The 26,308-nt window shown below is 36.9% G+C and overlaps 1 protein-coding gene across 15 annotated transcripts in view; it reads right to left on the bottom strand.

The window, feature by feature from the left end:
* The window catches only part of NCOA1 (nuclear receptor coactivator 1), a 222,125-nt gene that overhangs the window by 182,413 nt on the left and 13,404 nt on the right, over positions 1–26,308 (bottom strand). For 11 of the 15 annotated variants that reach the window (XM_042933544.1, XM_042933531.1, XM_042933532.1 and 8 more), the window contains one exon: positions 3,313–3,447. The gene's annotated coding sequence lies outside the window, so the exon portion shown is untranslated. Of the gene's footprint in view, positions 1–3,312; positions 3,448–23,557; positions 24,802–24,978; positions 25,060–26,308 lie in introns of those variants that run through there. The other 4 variants (XM_042933534.1, XM_042933538.1, XM_042933536.1 and 1 more) reach the window with 3 other exon arrangements.

Raw genomic sequence — 26,308 nt, forward strand, 5'->3', positions numbered from 1 at the left:
TTCGAGCCCCACATCGGGCTCTGTGCTGACAGCTCAGAGACTGGAGCCTGCTTCAGATTCTGTCTCCCTCTCTTTCTGACCCTCCCTCATTCATGCTCTGTCTCTCTCTGTCTCAAAAATAAATAAACATTTTAAAAAATTAAAAAAAAAAAAAAAGAAGTTGAATTATTCTGTACCATAATTCAGACTTTTGGAAATCCTCATACCTCATCCTTAACATTAAAATTCATGATGCTGTGACTATTTGACGTACTTAATGTATTTGCTATGCTATGCCCCCTTAAAATCATAGAAATGGCACTATCAGTAGTAAAGAGATATTTACCTTACTTTACTAAAAAATTAAACATTTAAAGCCCTGTCACACTACAGCACCAGCATTCATCACTGTGGAAAAGCAGTATCCTATACCTACTGGCCATTTCTTCATAAAACACTGAAAAGTCATGGCTTTGGTCGCCAAAAATCACTTACATCCACAATTTTTACTACTTTGATACTAAATCACAATCAGAAATTACATTACTGAATGCCAATTCTCCTTGAAAAAAGCAGGTATGAACTGATATCCTGGTGCAATTTCTTTTCTTCGCAGTTTAAGTGTACCCTTTCCCTGCAGCCAACGTTGCTGGGCTTCAATCACAGGAACCAATGCAACTTTTCCAGGCAACACTGGCTTTAAAACTAAAACAAAGACCACCAACCACCATCACCAACGACAACAACAAAACAAAATAACAACAAAAATCCTCTGCCCCAGTATGGATTTCTCAGTGATAAAACAGTAACACATCTCTATGAAGTGCTGGTATGTTCTCTGAACATCAGTGCTTTCATCCAACTGAAAAACAAAAAATTCTGCTAGCATGCACACATGACAGTAATTGCTTTTCCAGATGGTATGCCTTTGATAAGGGATTTTTGCCAAAAGCTCATTTTACTTTCTCTCCAAGCATAATATTTGCCATTAACTTTGAAACTGGTTTTACAAGCTTCTCACTAGTAGTGTGAGTTGACCTGTTTTTCGCTATGAGAAGGGTAACTGTGAATAATACTTACTGGTGTGGTCTTCTCCGTCTTTAGCAACAACATTAATCTCACACTGAGAAGCATTACTTTATAAAATTTATACACATTTCACTTTTCATCACAAGTCTAAAAAGTAGTATTTCTAAGGCAGAAATATTAATTCAATTCCCCAGGGTGGCATGGAAGGAGAAGAGCCAAAGCCTGTGCTCTTTCCATCATCCCACAGAGAGAAATGTAGCAAGGGAACACCTATTCCCTCAATATACCCTGTTGACAATTGTTTTCAAATGTTTTCTTGAGTCCAAACATTTTTTAAAGGTACCATTTTAACTTAATATAAACTGTAATCTAAGATATAACCTTATAAATGTTCTAGGGCCATAATTCAGGTACTGATTTTATTTTGCTTTGATCCAATCTCAAAACCTAAAGCACGCCCCCTCAAAAAATTTACAAAAAAATATTGTCGAAATGTATTATATAAAACTTCCGTGAAATTTTTGTTTGTGAAATTTTCACTTCTTCATTTTCAAAGGGGAAAATAAAAAATATTAATAAAGGATATTGTGTGAAAGCTTGGAAATAAATGAGTGGGGAGATATAAGAAACTGATGAATTAGAGATATCCTAATTTAAGGAATTAGGCAAATAAATTTGGCTATGTTGCACTTTCACAAGTAGAACCATAGTTAGCAACCACAACCAATTCATTAGCAAATCCAATTGATCAGAACTTCCTATTCCCTAATCTTAACTTCTGTTGAGATCTGAGCATAGTACTATACTGCTCAGAAAGGACTTCTAGAATTTGATTTTATGTGCTCATCTTCTGACTGTTTTTAAATGGTTTTCAAATGAGTGTATTTAGCTTCTCTAGCCCCAACAGTAAACCTTTGTAGTGAAAAATGCCTTCAACTTCATTTATAAGGAAGTTATAAATAATTTATATTCTTCCCCATTATCTAGAATCATTCTTTGGAAAGCTTGGACATTCGACTAATGTTGTTAAAAAATAAGAGAAATGTTCTGGAAACAAGACAAATTATATATTTAATCATCATTATTATTTGATTCAAAATGACACACAAAAAAATTTAGAGAAGTACAAGATATCTACTAGCTGCCAGAACAGTTCTAAAACTTCTCATCAAAGCAACCTCTTTTTCGTCTATTTGATTCAAGGTAACTTTTCTTTGACAAACATTGTTCAGTTACACCAGCCCCTTTAGAAGATAGTCATTTATTTTAACTGACGCAGTCAGGATTTTCCAATGTCATGGATTCTTATTATTTTAGAACTTATTGCTTTACATATTCTTCTTCCAAAACAGAACAAAATTAAATTAATAATCCTAGTAATAAGTGATACATTTTTCTCAGATCTTTTTCTCTGTATTCGAGCAAGATTAATTTACAAACCTCTATAATATATACAGAGAACCACCAACTTTGACCTGCCCCCTGAAATAATAATTTTCCATACTTCTTGCCTATTTGGAAACACATTAGAAAAAAACTTTTTTTTTGTTTTTAAATAAATACCTAACTATATTCAGTTTAGAATTTATATGTATTTTAGAAAAATAGATAGCACTATGTTTTTTGTTGACACTACATTTCCATTCATTGTTTTGAACTGGCATATGTAGTCTTTAAAGTGGGATCCACCCCATGACTTGGAAGTGTCACTTGATTCTTTAATTACATATCTCCCTTTTCTGGTCCAAGTGAAACTGACCTATCAGATCCCAAAGGTCCTACAGAGACAGTCCATGTAAAAGTGATACCTCTTGGTGAATAAAAAACCCTTAATAATAAGTTTAGGAGACCAAGAACAAAAAGGTTTCCAAATCAAGCCAAAGGACAATCACTAAGATCTCATGTATCATGTGAGCAGACTCTGTCAGAATGCTTAATTCATCTGCCTATCCCAGAGGGTCATACATAAAATAATTACTAAATTGACATTTTTAATAAATAATAAATAATAATTTAATAAATAATAAAATTAAAACTATTATCTAACCTAGTTTACTCAGTCTCAATCTGCACCCAGTATATTCCTTATAATTGACATGCTTTACTAATCATAAAGATGATCTCCCTTTTAAATCCGCATCTTTTCTGTTTTGGGGGCAAAAGGGTAGGGAAGGATGAATTTTTCTATAAAAGCTAAGCATTCTAACACAAAAACTTTTAAACTTATGAAATCTGTATATAGAAACCAATATTACAAAATGACTTCCAAGGAGTCAGATTAAAGTAAAATTGTGCCTCAAATACCTTAGAAAAAGTAGAAATTCTAAATGTTGGGGTCTTCATTTGGAACCAAAATTTTCTACTGCATGATCTTGCTGATGGTCCTTGATTTTATCATCAGAGTCGGTTCCAGTTACATTTCCACTAATAAGGACAGATCTACAGTAGAAGAAAGAAGATACACTTAGTCTACTGAAAACATTACAGATTTAGATTCTATTACATATCATTGTTTCCCTGTAAGCACACGAAAATTCTTACACAGATGCTTTATTCAAGAAATGCCAATTCTCATCCTTGTCCCTACTACAGATTTTAAAAATTGAAATTAAAGATTAAAAGCTCAATAATTAATTAATTAATTAATAAGAGATCATTAGTTACTAGCTTTAAAAAGGTTCAGATCCCCAATGAAGATATGTAGCAAACTGGGCTTTGCATCAGTATTCCGAGGAGACCGCGACCCTCAACTATTAGCTTACTCTCATCAGAATTGCTGACGTTACCCCAGCAGCAGTGGCTTCAGCACCCAGTTTTAGGTAAAGTGGAACAGTAGGAGGGAATGGGATTCCTCGCAGAAGATACCTCAATGCAATGGCTCCTTACCGGATCACTGTCACTGGGGCATGACAAACTTGATTTTTTCTAAACTAATGATAGTATTATATCTTCCCATTTTTATCTCAAAGCTAATTCCTAACGGTGGGGGGCTTTGCAGATTATCAGAGGATGCATAAGAAATGTGAAACCTGCTGGCTTTCATTACTTAAAGCTTAACTGGTTTAGGCTTTACCACTCAGGGTTAAGTTTTTCACTAAATTTAATATTCCCTTTAGATCACAAAGACACAGTGGATTAGGTCCAGAGATGATCACTATATCACAGGTCAATTCAGGAACTGTGCCAGTTAATTCTACCTATGGCTTCCACCCATAATCCCTGGGCTTTATTCAAAACACAAACCATTCTGGCCAATTACCCTCTCCCCTATTTTCACACCCCAGTCTTCTCTGTGCTTTCTCACCCACCCCATGTGTTCCCCCACCACTGCCCTTCCTTTTAACCTTTTCCCCGGGGAACCTATGGAAAACTCTTTTACATAGTGAAACAAATCACCTCTACATCCTCAACCTATCAGTGAACACTGCTTTCAACCGCTGGGCTAAATCTGGCTCTTGAGAGGAGCCCTCTACAGTGAAGGTTAACACAGTAGGGATCAACCTTCCCCACAGTGATATTTCCAGACCCAAACTCACAAGCAATCCCATTCCTGCCTTCAAGCTCAAGCCATCTGGCTTCCTACTCTCTTCTCTTTGTCATTCAATATCCCAATCTATCATTCCTAACCTAGGTCCAGACTTGATCCCTTAGATGTGCTCTACTGCTCTCATTTCTCCAGGTAGTTACTGTGTTATTACCAGTCTCAAAATATTGACTGTCACCCAAGCTATCCATCTACTGAGTATGCTACTTTCTTCCTTCCACTTCACCACCCTCAAATTCCTAATGCTGGTTGGATTTAATCACCTGCTAGAGAGAAAACACACAACCATGTGGACTGATCCTGCTATTAACATTAAAGTCTTCAATTTTATATATACTTTAATTTTCTTTAATGTTTATTTATTTTTGAGAGAGAGAGAGAGAGCATGAGTGGGAGAGGTGCAGAGAGAGAGGGAGACACAGAATCCGAAGGAGGCTCCAGGCTTGGAGCTGTCAGCACAGAACCCGACACGGGCTTGAACTCAGACTGCCAGATCATGACCTGAGCAGAAAGTCAGAGGCTTAACTGACTGAGCCACACAGGTGTCCCTAAAGTCTCCAATTTTAAACAATGAATGCTATCCAGTGAGCCTTTTACATATCGTTAATCAGGTCCTTCCCCCATTATTCACACTGCCTTTCCTTCCAAACTTTTGGTACACTTCCTCTTCCCGTCCTATGGGAGGTGGGATGGGAAAGCGGTTTCTTCATGTTTTCCTTAACTGTTTGTGTAGGTTGTTATTATTATGAAAACACTATTTCTTTCATTTACTTTGAACGTTTTTTCAATTGCTAGTTTTTAATATAAAAGTTTTTATTTTTAGGTGGCCAGATTTGTCCACCACTGCCTTCTCCGTTTATTATTTCTCTGCTTAGAAATTTCTCCTCCTTCAATGATAGCAGATAAATACTCTGATTTTTACCTTGTCTATAGGCTAATTGTTTCAATACTTCATCCCAAAAGATGTATGAAATGAGATTTGACTCTAAACTGTTTTCTGAATTGCCAACCAGTTTTCCTGACAACATTCAGTAATTCTCACCATCCTTTGGTTTATAAGGGTTTTTTTTCCCACATATTTCATTGGTTTTTCTAAAATAAGGCTGACTTCTGGGCTATAATCTGTTGCAGTAATGTAATTGTTGTTTCCTTATATGTTTTAATTTGTGGTAAGAATATTCTTTGGTATTCTCATCTCCAATTCGTCCCAACAACAGTTAAGATACATTTTACCAGTTTCCCAGGACATGCCAAGTGATTTCATGAGTAAGAAATGGTTGCCCAGTCTACTCTGAGTACTGTGTCTTTCTGTTACGGTTGTTGCCTATACACATTGCTCCTTTCTGTTTTAAGGCATCATCCATTCCACTACTGAGTCAAGAACCGAAACCTCTCTAACCGTGCTAGAAAGACACCCTTCTTAAATATTTATTCACCTGGAGCCAGATTCATAAATTCATAAAACCTTGCTCTTTGCAATTTTCCATGTTCTGTATGTGGTCTTTTCATTTATAAAATCTGATGTGCATAAAATAAAGGTATCTCATACACAATTTTTATTTCATAGGCCAACATTTTTATCATCTCTGAAGTATTTTTCAGATTTTCCTATTATCTTTTAAGATCCACAGGTGTGTTTAGTATTTTTAGTTTACATCTTTTGCATACACTGACATCAAAATATTTTATCAAAACTGAAAAATGATGTAAAAGGAACACATATTTTAACAGTCTCATTCCTATGTCACCCACATGCAGCTCACATTGCCCTTGATTGCTATTGGTCACCACTTTTGTTAGTTTTTTCTATGTCCTTCCAGCAATTCTTTATGCAAATACACTTAACTGAAGAACAGTCTTATTCCTCCTATCTTCTTAAACAAAATTCCCAGTTTTACACCTTACTTTTTTTTTCAATCAGCACATCCTACAGGTGTTCCATGTTAGGGTCTGTTTCAGCATTGTTTTTAAAGCTCCGTGACATTTCATTACATGAATATATACTAGTTTGGGTAACTAGGCCCGCGATTGTAAGAGATTAGACTCCACAAATTTAAGTGTTGTTTTTAAAAGCAATTTAGAGTTCAAGAGCAGCAACTGTACAGACCAAAACAGTACAGAAACCTATGTAGTGTGATTTCACAAATTTGTAATTTTATTGATAAATATAAGTTCTCTTGTACATCACTTTATCTTTTCTCTCAAGTTTACTGTAAGCCTATCTAAAAATCTATCAACTGTTATAGTCATATGAGAGTGAGGAGCCTCAGATAATAAAAGCTGCCCAATCTCACTGAGAGCTTCAATGGGCTGACAAAAATGAAATACAGCTGCACAAGAGTCAAGACAGTTGTACAAGTCAAGAAATGTTTCATTCTGACTTAGTGGAATCAGAAAAGGTTTCACAGGAGAAAGAGCCCCTTAAGTTCAATCCTAAACGAAGAAATACTCAAGAGGCAGATGAAGGCAAGAGAAAGCATGAAAGAGGGATCAGAATAAAGAGCTGTTTGAAATAGCACACCTTGTCAAGAACTCTAAGGGTTCCACTTCCACTCAGAATACAGAGAGCCACAAAAGAATGCCAATCCCACCCTCATGAGTAAAAGCCAGATCTATCAAATGAAAACTTCTCTTAAGCCTAACAAAGAGTCAAGGTCACAGGGCAACCAAGTAAATTTAATTCCAAAGAGGGACAAGTTCCTCCAAGGAGAGACCACACACATAACTTGTTTTACCTTCAGTAGGTCACAGAAAAAGAAGTGGTCACCGTACACGTGTGTAAGAAAAAGAAATCAGCTAAGATTTTAACAAATTCTTAAAGACTAAGTGTAGACTGATGTGTCAGTTTGGAATGGCTGGAGACCCCAGACACACGCAGAGTTTACACTCAACTGTAAGTTCTTCTGCATGCCTCGGCCAGGTGCTCACAAGAAAAATTAAAGGTAAGCCAGAGAGAGCCCTGCATCAACAGGCAAGTGTGCAGGAGGTTACAAGAATGGGCATGAAACCCTGCCTGATTCCTCAACCTTTCATCAAACACAGAGCAAAAGCCTAGAGCCACTAGGGGAAGGACAGAAAACCCTCTCAACCTAGGATCCAGGCAAAAATCTACTGCTTCAGAGGAGAATACAAGCAAAATGCCTCTGCCTCTGGAGGAGGAGGAGGAAACAGTCTCAAGCCTCAAGACACAGGCAAAGATACACTGATGCTAGGAAAAGGTAGAGGCAAAAAAAAAAAAAAAAAAAAAAAAAAAATTCTGCCACTTTTGGGGAGGGAGCAGGAAAGAGTCATGGGAAAAGGATCCTGCACCAATATCAAAAGGGATCAACTACTACATGACCAAATACAAATATATGGCAGAATCTGACTACCACAAGGGAGAAAGAGCAGAAAAGCTAAGAAAGCCTCACCACCAACACCCAGGAACATAGGGCCTGACCAGGATTGGGTCTGGACTAGGACAAGAGAAGCCTGCCCTGCCCCACAGACACAGGTGTGGGTAACAAGCAACAATAATCACTGGGCAGAGGGACAATAACATAAAGAGAAATCTCTCTGGTACACAGATATGCAAAGACTGTTGAAAGATGAGGGTGGTACAGGAACACAGAAAAAATCCTGTAATACCACATGCCACACTCTAGACACAAGGGAACAGCAGCCAACTGCTGGAGAAATTTGAAGCCTGTGGTACAATGAAGGTAATGAGGGCAAAAGAATCCAAACCTCACTCGGTTCATGATTAGATTGACTCAACCTCCAGCACAAACAGCCTAACAAAAGAAGAGGAGCGTTTCAATCTCTCCTATTCTTCTGTACACAATGATGAACATTAAATCAAAAATTATGAAGCATACACAAGAGCAAAAAAATAATAATAACCCTTTGTCAAGAGATAAAGCAATCAACACAATCAGAAATGATTTTGCTATTGAAAGTATCAGCCATTTAAAAATAACTATAAATATGTTAAATGGTCTAGTAGGAAAGATGGAAAACATGCACAAACAGATGGACATTTTCACCAGTGAGATGGAAACTGTAAAAAAAAGGCAAAATATAAAAGATAGAAACAACAGAAAAATCCTATTAGAGAAAAAAATTCCTGAGACAGGCTCAAAAGCAGTCTGGACACAGATGAGGAAAGAATTGGTGAACTAAAAGACAAGTCGGTAGAAAGAATCCAAAATGAAAACAGGTAAAAAGAGTGATGGGAAAATACAGCTCGGGGCATCCAAGAGCTGTAGAATTATAACAAAATATCTAATATTCAACTGAAGCCTGAAGAGAAGGAAACAAAAAAAATGAGATGAAGAGATAATGGCCAAGAATTTTTCCAAATGAATCCAAGACAACAAAACAGCAAAAAAATCCTGCAGAATCCGAATCATAAAATATACCTAAATGCGTGTGTGTGCGCGCGTGCACACACACACACAAATATGTACGGATAGATCATAGCTAAAATGCAGAAAGATAAAAAAATCCCAAAGGCAGACAGAGAAAAAAAATTACTACATACAAAGATTAAAATTTCCTTCTCTTCAGGAAATTACACAAGCAAAAGAAAATAGCATAGAAAGATTAAAAAGCTGAACATAAAATTCTATCACCAGAAAAAAAGTTTTCAAAATTGAAAAAAGAAAGAATGTTTTGACAAATAAAACCTGACAGGATGCACTGCCTGCAAACATCAAAAATGTTAAAGGAAGTTCGTTAGGCAGGGGTAAAAGTTACCAGGTAAAAATGTAGATCTACAAAAATAAATGATGAGCACTATAAAGAGAAGGTAAATATAAAATACGGTTTTTTTCTTATTTTTATTCATTTTAGAATGAATGAAGAACATTTAGAATGAAGAACACAAATAATGTATTGTGGGGTTAACAACATATATACAAGCAAAGTTTATGACAACGTACATAAAGAGGAAAGACAGAAAATAAAGTATACGGGCATAAGGTGATCATGTGACACATGAAATATATAATGTTATTTATACAAAGATTATCAAAAGCTAAAGTTGTATCTTTTAAACCCTAGAGTAGTGATTCTCAAGCAGGGGGGTATTTTACTCCCTCAGGGACATGTAGCAAACTCTGGAAACATTTTTGGTTATCATAACTGGGGGTGGGGAGTGGGTGCTGTCATCTAGTAGAGAGAGGCCAGAGACGCTGCCAAAATTCCTACAATGCACACAGAATATCCCCTCCAGTCCCCAACAACTATCCAACAGTAGTGCCAAGGTTGAAAAGCCATGACTTACAGCAACTGCTAAAATATATGTGTATATATACATAGATATACATACTAACATATGTGTATACATACATATATGTATTTATACATGTGTATATAAGTGTATACGTGTGTATATACATGTATATCTATGTATATAGAATAAGCCAAGAGTTTACGTAAAATGGAATTATGAAAAAAGACTAACTCAAAGGATATAATAATCAATATTCTAATCAGTAGAAGATAGAAAATCGCTAAGACATAGAAGACTTGAAAACACTATCAATTGACTTGACCTAGCTGAACACTTATAGAATATTCTACACAATGAGAGCAGATATATATTCTTTTCAGGGGCACATTGAACATTCACCAAGAAAGACCACATCCTGGGCCATAAAATGAACCTCAACATATTTAAAAGAAAGTCAAATGATGTATTTTCTCTGACCAAAACAGAATTAAATCAGAATAAATAAGTGAAAAATAAAGAATTACTGAGGGTTAGGAATTGAACAACACACTCCTAAATTTCCCAAGGGTCAAAGAGTAAGAAATTTTAAAAATATTTTTAATTGAATGAAATTTAAAATAGAACATATCAAAATTTGTGGGATACCACCTACATAGTTTTTAGAAACAGAAGAGCATTAAATGCTTATATTAGAAAACAAGCAAAGTCTTGAACCAATAATAATAAGCCTTCATCTTAGAGAAGTAGAAAAAGAATAAACTAAACACAAAGCCATTAGAAGGAAGAAATAAAATTGAAAAAAAAACTAGAGAAAATCTATGAAACTGAAATCTAGTTCTTTGAAACATTCAATAAAATTGAATAAACTTCTGGCTAACGTGATCAAGCAAAAAAGAGAAGCCACAAATCATTTATATCAGGAATGAAAAAAGAGCACCACTAGAGATGTTATAGCTACTAAAAGGATAACAAAAGAATACTATGAACAACTTATGGCAATACATTTTACAACTTCCATAAAATGTACCAATTTCTTAAAAATCTGAAGATAAACTACCAAGTTCACTAAAAGAAGAAACCAGATAATAAGGATAGCTCTTAATATATTAAGGACATTTAATTCATAATTTAAAACCTTCCCATGAAGAAAGTTCCATGACAAGTGGCTTCCTTGGTGAATTCTACCAAACATCTACAAAAGAAGTTATACCATATTACATAAACTCTTACAAATATACATAAGAAGAAAACCGTTCTCAATTCATCTTATAAGCACTACTCATAAATTTCAGCATTACTCTGATACAAAAAACAGACAAAAGAAAAAACTTCAAGAAAAATTAACTACAGACTAACATCCTTTCATGAATATAGACACAAAACATCTTAAACAAATATTAAAAAAATGAATCCAGCAATAAAGAAAAAGGAATATATATAATGACCAAACAGAATTTATCCCAGCAATGCACTATTAATATTAATATTAGTTCCACATATGAAAAAAAAATCCACCAATAAAATTCACCCTAACAATGGACTAAAATATAAATGATCATCTTAATAGATGTAAAAAAAAAATTAGAAAAAGCCCAGTCATTCATGATTCAAAACTCAGAAAACTAGAAACAGAAGGGAAGGTCCTCAGCCTAGGACATGAGTCTACAACAAATCTACAGCTAATATACATAATCATGAAATACTAAATGCTTTCCCTCTAAGATCAGGAATAAGGCAAGAACACCTGCTCACCACTCCTATTCACTGTACTGGGCTGCCAGTACAATAATGCAAGAAAAATGAACAAATAAAAGCCTATAGATGAAAAAAAAAAAAAAAGAAACAAAAATGCCTTTTTTTTTTTCTTTTTTCACAAATGATAGCATTGTCTATATAGAAAATCCCAAAGAATCTACTACTGAAACTGGTAAGACAATTTAGCAAAATTGCAGAATACAAAGTCAACACACAAAATTCAATTGTACTTCTATATGGTAGCAATGAATAATTAGAAATAAATGAACAAAACAGTAGCAATTACATTAATATCAAAAAATACTTAGGATAAATATAACAAAATAAATGGAAGATTTGTATGCTCAAAACTATAAAACTCTGAGTGAAAAATCAAGGATCTTAATAAATGGAGATATACTCTTCTCAAAGACCAGATCCATCAATATTGTTAAAACAGCAATTCTCGGGGCGCCTGGGTGGCTCAGTCGGTTGAGCGTCCGACTTCAGCTCAGGTCACGATCTCACGGTCCGTGAGTTAGAGCCCCGTGTCAGGCTCTGGGCTGATGGCTCAGAGCCTGGAGCCTGTTTCCGATTCTGTGTCTCCCTCTCTCTCTGCCCCTCCCCCATTCATGCTCTGTCTCTCTCTGTCTCAAAAATAAATAAATGTTAAAAAAAAAAAAACAGCAATTCTCATGCATTTATAGATTTAACCTAAGTCCCAATTAAAATCCCAGGAGATTTTTTTTTGTAAAAACTGACAAGCTGATTCTAAAATTTATATGGAAATGACAAGAACCTAAAATACTCAAGACAATTCTGGAAAAAAAAAAAAAAAAAAAAAAAGAAGTTGGAAAACTTACAGTACCTGACTTCAAGACTTTGTTTAAAGCTATAGTTATCAAGACCTTGTAATTCTGGCATAAAGATAAACATACAATCCAAGAGAAAGGAAGAGACAATCCAGAAACAGATCTACAAATTCACAGTCAACTGAGTGTCAACAAAAGTACCAGGGTAATTCAATGGAATTGGCTTTGTAACAAATGCTACTGAAGCAACTGACAATCCCTTTGGTGGGTGGAGGAGAGCCTCAATTTATACCTCATATCTTATACAAAAATTAATAGACCTAAATATTTAAAAATGCAAAACTATAAAACACCTAGAGCAAAATTTAGGAGAAAATTAGGGGGTCCTAGGTTAGCCTAGGGGTTGTCAAACTTTTTTTGCAAAAGGCTATACAGTGAATATTTTAAGTTTTATGGGCTACACAGTCTCTACTGTAAATACTCAACTCTGTCATATTGCAACCATAGGCAATGTGTAAACAAATGGGCATGGCCATGTTGCAACAAAACTTGATTTACAAAAACAAGCAGTGGGTTCAGTTAGGTGTAGTCTGCCAAACTGAGTTAGACAAAGAGTTTTTAGGTCTGACACAAAAAGCACAAATCATAAAAGAAAAACTGATATATCACAGTAAAACAACATTTTTAAATTCTACTCTTCAAAAGACAGTGTTATGAAAATGTAAAGACATGTCACAAACTTGGAGAAAATATCTGCAGAAATTATCTGCAAAACACAGACCTCATAAGGAACGTGTTTTTGGAACATAAAGAACGTTTCAATACAATAAGAAATCAGCATTCCAATAAACATAATGGCATTCCAAAAAAAAAAAAAAATTGAACAATGCTAAAATGACAACTCTAGCAAGCAGTCTCATTACTTGGTACATGTGTTTAATCTTTCCTACTGGCCTTTAGGCTCCCTGAAGCTAGACTACTCCTGTCTGAATAGAGCATCCAACATTCCAGCTTATACAAAAAAGATAACCAACAAATGAAACAAAGTTATCAGGACATTTTAAAAAGTATGTATGTATGTATGTATGTATGTATGTATGTATGTATGTATGTATGTATTTATGTATGTATGTATGTATTTATTTATTTATTTATTTATTTATTTATTTATTTATTTATTTTGAGAGAGAGAGAAAAAGACTGCAGGAGAGGGGCAGAGAAAGAGGGAGAGAGAGAATCCCAAACTCTGCTGACAGCACAGAGTCGGACGCGGGGCTGGATCTCATGAACTGTGAGGGCATGACCTGAGCCGAAATCAAAAGTCAGACGCTTGGGGCGCCTGGGTGGCTCAGCCAGTTAAGTGTCCGACTTTGGCTCAGGTCATGATCTCACCGTCCCTGAGTTCGAGCCCCACGTCGGGCTCTGTGCTGACAGCTCAGAGCCTGGAGCCTGCTTCAGATTCTGTGTCTCCCTCTCTCTCTGACCCTCCCCCATTTATGCTCTGTCTCTCTCTGTCTCGAAAACAAATAAACATTAAAAAAAAAAAAAAAAAAAAGTCAGATGCTTAACCAACTGAGCCACCCATATACTCCTATCAGAGCACTTTTCAAGTTAATTTTTTTAATGTTTATGTATTTATTGAGAGAGAGAAAGAGAATGGGGGGGGAGGCAGACAGAGAGGAAGACAGAGAAATCCCAAGCGGGCTCCGCACTGCCAGCACAGAGCCAGACACGGGGCTCAAACTCACGAACCATGAGATCATGACCTGAGCTGAAATTAAGAGTTGTACACTTAACTATCTGAGCCACCCAGGCACCCCATTAAGTTAATATTTAGAGTAGTTAATATACGTACCTGATATAAAAAGTAAACTGTCTTAAAGAGTTATGGTAAACAGAAAATTTCCCCCAATCATCCTGCTCCCTTTCCTTGTTTATTATGTATTCATAGGTATTCTATACATATAAAAGCATTTATATTTTTTTAATGAAAGTGGTGACATACTTACACAGCTTCTCATCATGATTTTTTAATTTAATGTACCTCAGAGTTTATTTCACATCATTCCTTATAGAATTCCCTCATGCTTTTAAACAATTTCATAACATTATATGAATACATCATAATTTACTTAATATTCTCTCACTGATGAATTCTTGTGTTGTTTCAGTATTGACAATGCTGTAAATAATATCTGTGTACTTATGAAGTAGAATTACTAAAAGAGTATCTTAATTTTATTTTATTTTTTTAATTTTTTTTAATCTTTATTTATTTTTGAAAGAGAGAGACAGCGTGTGAACAGGGGAGGAGCAGAGAGAGAGGGAGACACAGAATCAGAAGCAGGCTCCAGGCTCTGAGCTGTCAGCACAGAACCCGACATGGGGCTCGCACTCACAAACTGTGAGATCATGACCTGAGCCGAAGTCGGACGCTTAACTGACTGAGCCACCCAGGTGCCCCATCTTGATTTTAAATTATGATAGTCTTTGCTGAATTATGCTCCACAAAGTTTATCAGGGCTTAAAATACATATATGGAAATACGTCAGTAAATCTTCCAGATCAGGGAAATTAAAATAAAGCAGAAAATTCTCTTAGTATAGCCCTAAACAAAGATGTTTTGAAAATTTTGAACTCTAAATAATCCAAGATACCTGTTAATCCAAGATAAATGTATAGTGAATGGCAATGAGAATTGTGAGGCTCAGCATGGCCCCCCTCCACTATCCCAAAATCTTTTCTATTAAATTAACGTAATAATTTTTTATTTAATATTTATAACCTGTCTATTTCTAAGAAGACTTGGAGTAGTTACAAGTTAAAATACAAGGTAAAGAGGATTCATCACAATAAAACTATATAAATAAAATTCAAAATTAGACACTGCTAAACAGTTGGTATGGGCACATACTACCCTCTAAAGATGGCTGCCATTGACTGATTTCTTCTCTCTCCTTGTGCACATGTCACTCCATCCATCAAGAGATGGGGCTAAAAGGAGGGGAAGCCGGTTGGCTCAGTTGGAAGAGCATGAAACTTTTGGTCTCAGGGTTGTAAGTTCGAGCCCCACACTGGGTATAGAGATTAAATAAATTTTAAAGAGAGAGAGAGAGGGAGGTAGGGAGGGAGAGGGCTTATTTCCTAGCTCCTTAAAACTTGGCTGGCCAAGATTTAACCAACAGGATGAGGTAAAAGTGATCTTCTCAAGCTCTAGAAACCAAGAGAATTGGCAGCTTCCTTTTTCTCCCTCTTGGAAGCTAGAAGCCATGTAAGAAGTCCAACTACCCTGAAACTAGCATGCTGTGAAGAGGCCATGTGGCAGACATGTGACAAAGCTTTCTTAGACTGTCCAGCTCTGCTCAGCTACCAGCTGACAGATCCCTGCTGAAGTCACAGAAAACAGAAGAATCCTCTAGCTGAGCCCTGCCCAAATTCCTGATCCACAGAACTGTAAAAAAAATTACAAATCAATGTTATTTTAAGACACTAAGTTTGGGGGTGATTTGTTATATGGCAGTAGGTAACTGAAACAAACACCTTCAAGCTCATGATATCAGCAAGTTAAAAAATTGAGTATCAAATTTAGTTCTATGTTTTCCAAGTTATAAGTTTTTAATTTTTGATTAAGAAGAAAACATAGGGGCACCTGGGTGGCTCAGTTGGTTAAGCGTCCGATTTAGCTCAGGTCATGATCTCAGGGTTTGTGGGTTCGAGCCCCACAGTAGGCTCTGTGCTGACCGCTCAGAGCCTGGAACCTGCTTTGGATTCTGTGTCTCCCTCTCTCTCTGCTCCAACCCTGCTTGCACTCTGTCTCTCTCGCTCAAAAATAAACATTAAAAAAATTAAAAAAAAAAAAAAGAACAAAACACAAATTTTGTATCTGAACCATATGCACTTGTATAAAGAACAATGAACCTTAGTCCACTAGGTTTCAAATTAATTTTAGAAGATGCACATCATTCAAATAATGTTTCTTACAGATAGATTCTACAGACAGAGAGCAAATCATTAAATCAGAACTCAGTATTGGCATTTTCATGTCAGGAGAGACTGAGATGACACGGTCCTGATACTTCTGTTCTTTGAAAACTTAATACAAGAAACTAGATGAATAGATAATTGAGATATTCATTATACTACCTTCTCATATTTGATGTTTTAAGTGAGCTTTTGATAGACACTAAGTAGCTGTCAGTTTACGATTAAATCTTCTAATAAGAACACACAGAATACTCTGTAAGGTTGGAGACATATACATTAATAGCATTAAAAAAAAAAAAAAAACAACCTTCCCCCTAGAACTGCTCCCACTGAGATCACCAATTTCTTTAATGTTACATCCCATGAAAAAACCTTGGGCCACCCCTACTTATTTCATCTTAAACACAAATAACAATTCCCTTTTAGTCACTAAGTGCAGCCCACACTCAAGGAATGGGGAATTAGGTTGTATCTTCTTGAAGAAGGGACGTGTCTGCATAAATTACTTTGAATTCTTCTGTACTGGGTAAATAAATAAGTAGGGGCATTTATTTATTCAGTCACTTCTTTTAATCAGCATGGACCTAGGGATATTTATTTTATTCTCTCCCTTACAACCCAATACTACGTTACTTGTTTTGTTGTCCAAATTTTTCCCGCTTTGGCCACTGGAAGCTCTTTCTAGTTGACTCCTGCATCCTTTTGCCAAGCCCCGAGATTTTGGGATTTTGAATATATTCTTACTCTCAGCGCTACGAAATGTTCAAGACCCACCGTGTATATTCCTGCCCCAGTCCTAGTATCAGCCTTTTCCCAAACAGCCTAGCTCTTTTTATTGGAGAATGGTTTTAGAAACCAAGATCTGGGAGTGCTTGTGCTACCAGAGTGTCATTGCTCCTAGTCCATCTCAGTAGACAGATGATGCATGTATATTAGGCCATTTATATAAATATATCTATAATCATTTCTGTATCTATTAACCTAAATATGAGTTCATACTGATGTCTCTAACTCTAATCCAATACCACATGGTTCATTCTAGCCGTTCCCTTGCCAGGGTTATCTATAACCTCACTCTGCAAAGTGAGAAACTTGGCTCTCACAGTTTACCATCTATTTACTTGTTTAATGCTCATATACACATACAATGGTTTCAGAATTGTTAGCCTACACACTCCTGAATTTTTGTCCTATGTTTTTTGTCATTCCTTCTGAAAGTCTTATTAGAAGGATCCTCATTTTAGATGTATGTGTTCCTAAGGTCCTTCACCTAAATAATCTCTTCTCTCTGCACATTCTACATTGATGATCTTTCACATCATGACTTGAGTTACCTTCCAAATCACTATCTCTAGCCCAGATCCCTCTCCTCAACTTCAGATCCACTTATCTATCTTCTGGATTGGCACCTCAAATTGAACTCATCATCCTTCCCTAATCTTCTCTAAGATTCCCCTATTGAATGGCATCATCACCATGTACCTACTGCACAAGCAAAATCTTAAGATCAGGTCTGTCCTCTTCCCCCTACATCTTCCTAATATCCAACCATCAAAGCCTCAATTGTTCTCAAATCCATCTACTAACTCACCATCCCATGATCCTACCACGGCCAGCCCAATATCACCTCTGACTAGAAATATTTGTTAGAACAAACAAATAAATAAGACAACTCTCTAAATGATCTTACCACCTTCAATTTTACTGGGCTCTAATCTGATATTCTCCACATTATAGCCTGTGTGATCTCTCTAAAAAACAAACCAGATCACATCTCTTTTTCATGATTAAAATCTTTTAGTAATTCTCCATTCCTCCCAAGGTAATACCCAACTACCTTGACACTGTTTTCAAGGTTCTGTGTGATACTGTCCCTCATTATCTTTCTGGTATCATCTGATCCTTTCTCCTACTCTGTACTCTCTGCAATCAACTAATCTGAAATCTTTTCAATTTCTCCCTCTTGTCTTCTTGTCTCAACACAGATGTTCCTTCTTCAGAAAGTCAGCTCCTGCTCTATGCTCACATTCCCCCCACTGTAGCATCCATTGCACCGCATTGTACCTACCCAGTTATTTCTTGCATCACCCTCTAGACTGTAAATTCCATCAGGGCAAAATTCACATTGCCTTGTTGTTGTTTTTTTTTTTTTTTACTGTATCCTGGGAGCCTAGCTCTCTGCCTAGTATACAGCAGGTACACAATAAATGCTTAAAATAAATACTTTTGAGTTTCTGTTTTTGCTATTTCTGTGCCTTAGGTAAATGACTCTTTCACAGGTAATCAATCTTCGATAAGGTATAAAGTTTAATGTAAATCTGTTAAATCAAGTTTACTAATTACATTACTCTATAGAGTATTTCCTCAGATACTTTTTTTCATAAAAGATACAAAGCCAGTATTATTTCTGAAACCATGTCTGTCTGGCAACCTCTATTTTGCCTTCATATGTAAATGACAGCATGGTAAAGTATAAAACTCTGAGTTGATAGCCTTTTCCCTCACAACATTGCAGATACTGGAGTAGTTACCAAATTCCAAGCCAAGAACCAATACTATTTGGTGATGAAATTTTTGCTAGCCCTCAACTCAGCAAAATCTATAAAAATGACAGTACTGTTCACTGTAAAACAAAAATTATTCCATTATTTGCTTTATATTTTATGTCCTTATTTAGCCAAAAAAAAAGCTTGATAATTTATGTCAATTACTCAAGTTTTCTACCTGCATTTTATTAGTCCATAAATCCAAAGGTCTGGACTTCCCTGATTTAACATTTTCATTAAGTATAAGATTAGATTCCAATCTGATTATCTTTACCTTGAAAATCATTTTGTTTTCCTGTGTGTAGAATTTTCTCTCATCCATGAACATTAGAAACGTGACTACAATAATCACTTGTCCCGCCATTTGGTGCGTTCTTTTTAAAATGTTAAGTCATCAGGGCACCTGGGTGGCTCAGTTGGTTAAGCGTCTGACTCTTGATTTTAGCTCAGATCAAGATCTCAAGGTTCATCAGAGTGAGCCCCTGTATCAGGATGTGCGCTGATAGCACAGAGCCTGCTTAGGATTCTCTCTCCCCCTCCCTCTTGGCACCTCCCACACACGCATTGCTCTCTCTGTCTCTCAAATAAATAAACTTAAAAACATTTCCAAATAAAACAATAAAATAAAAATAAATTTAAAAAATATGTTATCAGTTTAGCAATATTTTCAACACATAAACTGAGTATTTCTTGATTACTTATACATCATCTGCTTTTTCCTTCTAGAATACTCAATTTATACATACCATATCTCTTGGATCTATCTACCCTATCTATTATCTTTTTTGTCATGATCTGTTTCTTTATATAACTCTGGAACATCAGTTAAATTAATGTTCTGATTCACTAATATGATTCTCTGGATATGCAATTTCACGATTACTTTGTTCAAAATTGATTTTGTTTTCCAAAAACTTTTTCCTGTTCTCCGAATACTCATTGTTCATGACAATCACCTCTTAAATTTCACTGGGTCTAAGAATTTGGATTCTTTACATCTGGCACAGTGTCATAACTACTTTTCAGAAAGCTATCTGCTATGAAAATTCAAATTATTCCTTCTTTTGAACTGCTGAGTCTTAAATCCTACAATTTTTCTGTTTGCTCATATGTACAAGAAAGATGGCCATGTATTTTCAGAATCATGCTGAGAAAACCTCTCTTAAGAATTATTTAGATTGGGGCGCCCGGGTGGCTCAGTCAGTTGAATGTCCGACTTCAGCTCAGGTCATGATCTCGCCGTCCATGGGTTCGAGCCCCACGTCGGGCTCTGTGCTGACAGCTCAGAGCCTGGAGCCTGGAGCCGGCTTCGGATTCTGTGTCTCCCTCTCTCTCTGCCCCTTCCCCCACTCACGCTCTGTCTCCCTGTCTCTCAAAAATGAATAAACATCAAAAAAAATTTTTAAGGATTATTTAGATCAGTGTTAAAATCTTTTTCAGAAAATCTTCCCTTAATGCCAACTTTGGAAACCCCAAACCAGCTGGGGCCACAACGTCTTCTCTGACTGCTAACTCTGGCCTCAATAATAGCCTCAATCCAGTCAGTGGACTAGCTCTCTCTTTGTCAGTTCGGATCAGGTTCAGCTGCACATGAACAAATAAACACCTGTGGTTGACAGAAAAGGGAGGTTTATTTTTCCTCACATAAGGCCTCTGGAGGTAGGTATGTGAGGATGGACTGACAGCTCTGAACTCACTATAGACTTCCACTTGTCCTATCATTTCGCTCTGCCAGCCCTATACCCCATGACAGCTATGCTCAAAGTCATCCCATGGTCAAAAAATGATCTAGCGCCTCCAGAAATCACATCCACGTCCCAAGGAGAATAAAGGAGGAAGGGGTGAGAGCTTCTTCTGAGGCTCCCCGATGAGTCCATCTCTTTTAAAGAGCTTTCCTAGAAGTCCTTCCCTAAGACTTCCACTTACAACTGCTGGGAAATGTTTAATTTTATAGTGGGGCTTAATGAGGTGTCCATAACATAGCAGTAATATTACTAAGAATGAAAGAGGCAACCAGGCCTCTCGACACCATCATTTTTCTGTCTCTCCTGAACAAGATCCTAGTTTGCCAACATCTTTCGCGATATAAAGCCAAACAAGAGATGTACATGTATTTTCACCAGAGCAGGATAATTAATTCTTACTGTCATCAGAACATAGTACTTCAATTAATGTATATTAAGGTTGCCCAAATTTTCCTAAAACTTCTAACTGTGTAAAATGCACTTGGTTGTGTTTTTTTGTTAGAACTATTCCAAAATAGGATTTTGGAACTAAATGTATTTGTGCCATTGATTTTCAATGACTCTTAATTGAACATCTTATTGTGACACTGTGGTCAAGTTAAAAACACAAAAAGACCTTGAGAGACTTGTGGTATCAAGTAGCTGAGGAGATAGAGCATACAAATAAATGAACAAAAAGGTATGACAGCATATAAATCTTTCCAAAGAAAAGAGGCAACAAGTGCTACAAAAACGTCGAGTTGGGAGAAAAGTTTAAGAGTGAAATGCGAGGAGGTAAAAGGAGAGAATGAAACAAACCCCCTGACAAGGTTTGTAAGAAACTAGCAGAGAAGAGAAGCTAGAGAAAAAAAAAGGACTAACAGAACAATATCCTTTCCCCCAACCCTGCAGCCCCTCCATAGCCCAGCTTCTACAGATCTCGCTCCTCTACAAAACCTACGTCTGCAGAATCCAGCTTCACACCCTCTACCATCTTACCTTCCATGTATTCTTTAACTCACTGCAATCTGGTTTTAGCCCCACCACTCTACTCAAGCTGTTCCCTGCCTCCACTGAATTAGCAAATCACCACTCAGCCCTTATTTACTCTTTGGTGATCTGACATTGTTGACCACTCCCTTACTTCTCTGGTTTCCAGGACGTTATTCTTGCTATATCTCTTATTCTTCCAACCCTTCCTTGCCCATGCTGGTTCCTCTTTTTCCACATAGCTCTCAAATAGAAGTAGTCATTCTGTCTCAAAATCTATATTCCTCCTGAGCAAACTCACCTATGAGCATGAGACCCAACACCACTGTCACCTATATAGGACTTCCAAAATTGACCCAAGCCCAAACATTTGAGTTCTGAATCCATATATCCACTAGTCTAACAGAAAACACCTCTCCACCTGTTTGTCTCACAGGCATCTCAATCTCAACCCTACCCACCTCCCCCACCCCCACCCCCACCCCCTGCGCCCCCAAAACTGCTTTTACTCTTGAATTTGCTAGTGTGGTTTCAGGAAACATTATCTCTCCACTTAACCTAATTAAGAAGCCTATAAATAATTCAGATGCCTTCTTCTCTCTCATTCTCACACCCAAGTGGTCTTATTAATTCTATATTTTTTAACATCTCTTGTATTTGTTTCCTCAGCTCTATCCCTACTGCTACTATCTTAGTTCAGGATCTCACTGGATCACTGGATCACCAGAAAAGGCCAGTTCTCTCTGCTACCATCATGTAGTGTTCTAATCCATCCTCCACTGGCACCAAGTAGGTTGTTCCATTTCAACAACCACATTTTTCATTCCCCGGATCTCTAATTGACTCTTCCTAATAAATGCCCACCCTTATTTTATAATCACTTGTTGTTAAGAATATAATAAATTCCTTATCTCTCTAAAATTATTGGCTAAGCTCATTTTATAAATCTGTTCTAGTAATTTTTTACTCGACTCTGAGCTCTCTGTTGATTCTCTTGCATGGTGTTGGCTTTCCTGAAACATTTGGCAATTCTTAGCCTTATATTTGGGATTCTGCTACATTCTGTTGGCTTCTGCTGATACTTCATTCAGGAAGCAATACTCATATTGTTTTCAAGAAGAGTGGAGGAAGAACAGACAAGGTGCCTCAGTGCCTGGTCTTCCACATACGAGTACAGCCAGCTACCGATGGTGCTTCACCATCTCATAGACCCAGGCTCCTACATGCAGTTCTCCCTTGGAAACTGACCTTTTGCTTGAGCGAAATTAGTATCAGAACATACACGGGTTGGAGCTGCTTATGTTACAGTAAGGCTAATGAATCACCTTATTGATAACTCTGGGGGATGCTTCCTGCTCTCAGGTTCCCCCACCTCTGGATATGAGTGTTACCCAATGGAACTCCTATTTTCAGAAATTCTTCACAGTTTCTAATTTACAATGATTTCCTCCTCTTATTTCTTTTTTTTCTTAATTTTGTATTTTTATTTTTGAGAAAGACAGCGTGAGTGGGGAGAGGGGCAGAGGAAGAGAGAGAGAGAATATTCAGCAGGTTCCACATGGGGCTCAATCCTACGACCCTGAGATCATGACCTGAGCCAAAAATCAAGCACCAGGTGCTCAACCGACTGAGCCACCCAGGCGTCCCTCCCCTTTTTATTTCTATGGATGACTACATATATATTTTTCTATTATGTCTATAGATTTGGTGAAGGAAAGCAAAAAGGTAGTGAGTGTTCAATCTACCTTCTTGAAATTGGCAAAAATAAGTTTTCTAAAATGCAGATCACATCATGAATCTGTCCCTTTTCTATCGTAAAACCCTTTATGGGCTCCCAACTTCCGACACACAGACTCTAAATGCCTAACTATCACAACGTCCTCAATACAGCTGGTGACTCCAAACATCTTCCCACTCCTCATGCAATACCCTTCATTGTCCAGCAATACCTAACAACTTAGAGTTGGCCATATACAACATGCTTTTGCAGAATTTCATACCTTTGTATTTATCATTCTTTTGCTCTTTAATGCTTCCTCCTCCAGCTCTGTTTAGTCTTCTAGGCATCCTTCAAAATCCAGATTCAAAAGAGTGGGAAGAAATGCATATCAAGGTATTAAGAGTGGTTGTTTTCCTGAGTTTCGATATCTATATTTCCTAATTGCTTCTTTACGTTAAGAATCTCCTATTTTACTGAGGGGCAAAAAGGTTTTTTCCATTCTAAAACTCTAGTCAGGGGTCCCCTGCTCTGCAAACCGTTACTTGACTGGCCAAAATAGATTCACTTCCTCTCTGTGTCACCACGTTGCCATGTTACACCTCCCCTTGTTTTAATCACACTATGTTAAGAGTTTTTCTTCACCTACTAGACTATAAACTACTTGAGGACAGAGTTCTATGTCTTCTTGATCTTCCCAGAACTTAAAAGAACCTGAAATTCTGCACATGCCTAATAAATGTTTGCTAAATAAATGAATAAACAACAAAACTGGAAGAATCAGGAATGGGCAGTTTCACAATCATACAAACTGGTCTCAGAAAGTCATTTAACTTTTCCTCCTAGAAAAAAGGGGAAACGTATACACAGACATTTAGAAACAGTGAGAAAAATACAATAATTAATTTATCGTTTTAAATCAGAAAAGATTTTAAGAGATCAGCCCATGCAAGCCTTCAAGTTACAGATTAAAAGAACTACATCCCAGAGAGAGGGAAACTGATCTGCTCAAGCTCAGAACCTCTAACAGAATAGGGATTCGAACCCGGATCTTCCAATTCCCATTACAAAGATCATTCAACTTTATTGACTTGTCCTATTACTGTTCATGTCAGTGAGGTGTGGGATGGATAATACCACCTTAACAGCTAAACACTGCTTGAAAATGATAGTTCTCCCAAACTGCACCATCACCTAAATTTGGCCATGGTTTGCCTTAGAATAAAACTTCTCTTGTTAGTGGCTACTAGTGCTCAAACTGGGGAAGGAAAGGTGAAAAGCATTCGTTCAGGCCATAGATTTGATTTTACCAGGTGACCAAGTACCAAACACAGATAGAAGATTTGTCCTTTTTGTGGATCTATTCGGTAATTTTATCAGACATCCTGAAAAGCAAGCAAGCAAACAAACAAACAAACAAACAAACATATAAGGTCATCTCTTAACACTGGAAGTAAGGTAGGGGCACCTGGGTGGCTCAGTTGGTTGAGCACCCAACTCTTGATTTTGGCTCAAGTCATGATGATCACAAACAAGATTGTGGGATTGAGCCCCACATCAGGCTCCGTGCTGAGTGTGGAGCCTGCTTAAGATTCTCTCTCTCCCTCTGCCCCTCTCCCCCATTTGTGCACACTTTCTCTCTCAAATGAAAAAATAAATAAAAATGAAAAAAAAAAAAAAGACAGTAAGGTAAATTTCCCAAACCTGCATAGTTGTAGGTCTACAAGGAAAGAAAGGGGTTTTTGTTGGTTTGCTTGTGATAACGGGTTGTTCCCTTCCCCCATCCTACAAACAAAAAGTTAGCATAGTTTTCAATTGAGCAGTCCATCATTGCTATTCAATAACACTCAAGAAGCCATAAGATCATTTTTTATTATGAGGCTTTAATACTGCTGAAGTGAGGCTACAAAGAAATCTGATATTATAAGAAATCCCCATAAGACTCTGGCTCCACAGCAATCAACCTCTTTTAAGAGATATCTTCTATCTAAAATATTCATAAGTACATTTTCTTTACCTTACGTTTCAACCTCAAGATGTTTCTCAGTTCCTCCTCTCCCTACCAGCACTGATGAGATTTGCAAAGGTACTACACATCCAAGTCTGAATACGTGTGAACTCTGGACTTTGCCAGTTAAATTTTTTTTAATATTTTATTTATTTTTGAGAAAGAGAGAGAGAGAGAGAGAGAGAGTGAGTATGAGTAGGGGAGGGGCAGAGAGAGAGGGAGACACAGAATCCAAACCAGGCTCCAGGCTCTGAGCTGTCAGCTCAGAGCCTGACGTGGGGCTCGACTTCGTGAACCATGAGGTCATGAACTGAGCTGAAGTCAGACACTCAACTGACTGAGCCACTCAGACTCCCCAGGACTTTGCCATTTTAAAGGAAGTAAAAGAAAAATACAAAATAACCTAGCTTGAGACAGTGACTGCAATGCCACTACATGTTAGTATGTCCAATCGGCATATGGATGATAAATTAGTGGGAAATAACTATGTGACAACAAAGGCTAGATTAAGAAAATTGGGCCTCAGGAGGAACAAACAATCAATAAGCCCCCTGAGAGAAGAAAAGCTAAAATCTGAAACATAGGCCCAGGGCCATACTATTACAAAAGTGAAGTATAAGAAACAGATGTGTCTTTATTTCCCAAAATAAATTAGCTAGAAATTCCACAGTGTTAATCATAATAAAAATTTACTCACTAAAATGTCGTAACATAAATAAATGACAAAGTGAATGTAATTATTAACACAATGGTCCATCTCTAACTTTTAATGTAAACAAACATAGGTTTTTTTTGCTTAAATCAAAACTGTATTGAACATCTTCTGTCCAACACTTCTTCAGATATTCCGCTGACCAGTAAAAGACTTTCCAAATTGTGGCACCAGAAAAATAAGCTATTGTTAATTCTTAAAGTGGAAATCTTTGGTAGCAACTCTGATGTACTTTGCAATTTTTAGTGAGAAATTAATAAAATGCTATTTGTGATAAGTAGTAGAACATCTCTTAATTCATGGGGGGGGTTATG

The sequence above is a fragment of the Panthera leo genome, chromosome A3, assembly GCF_018350215.1.
Source record: "Panthera leo isolate Ple1 chromosome A3, P.leo_Ple1_pat1.1, whole genome shotgun sequence".
Classification (NCBI taxonomy): domain Eukaryota; kingdom Metazoa; phylum Chordata; class Mammalia; order Carnivora; family Felidae; genus Panthera; species Panthera leo.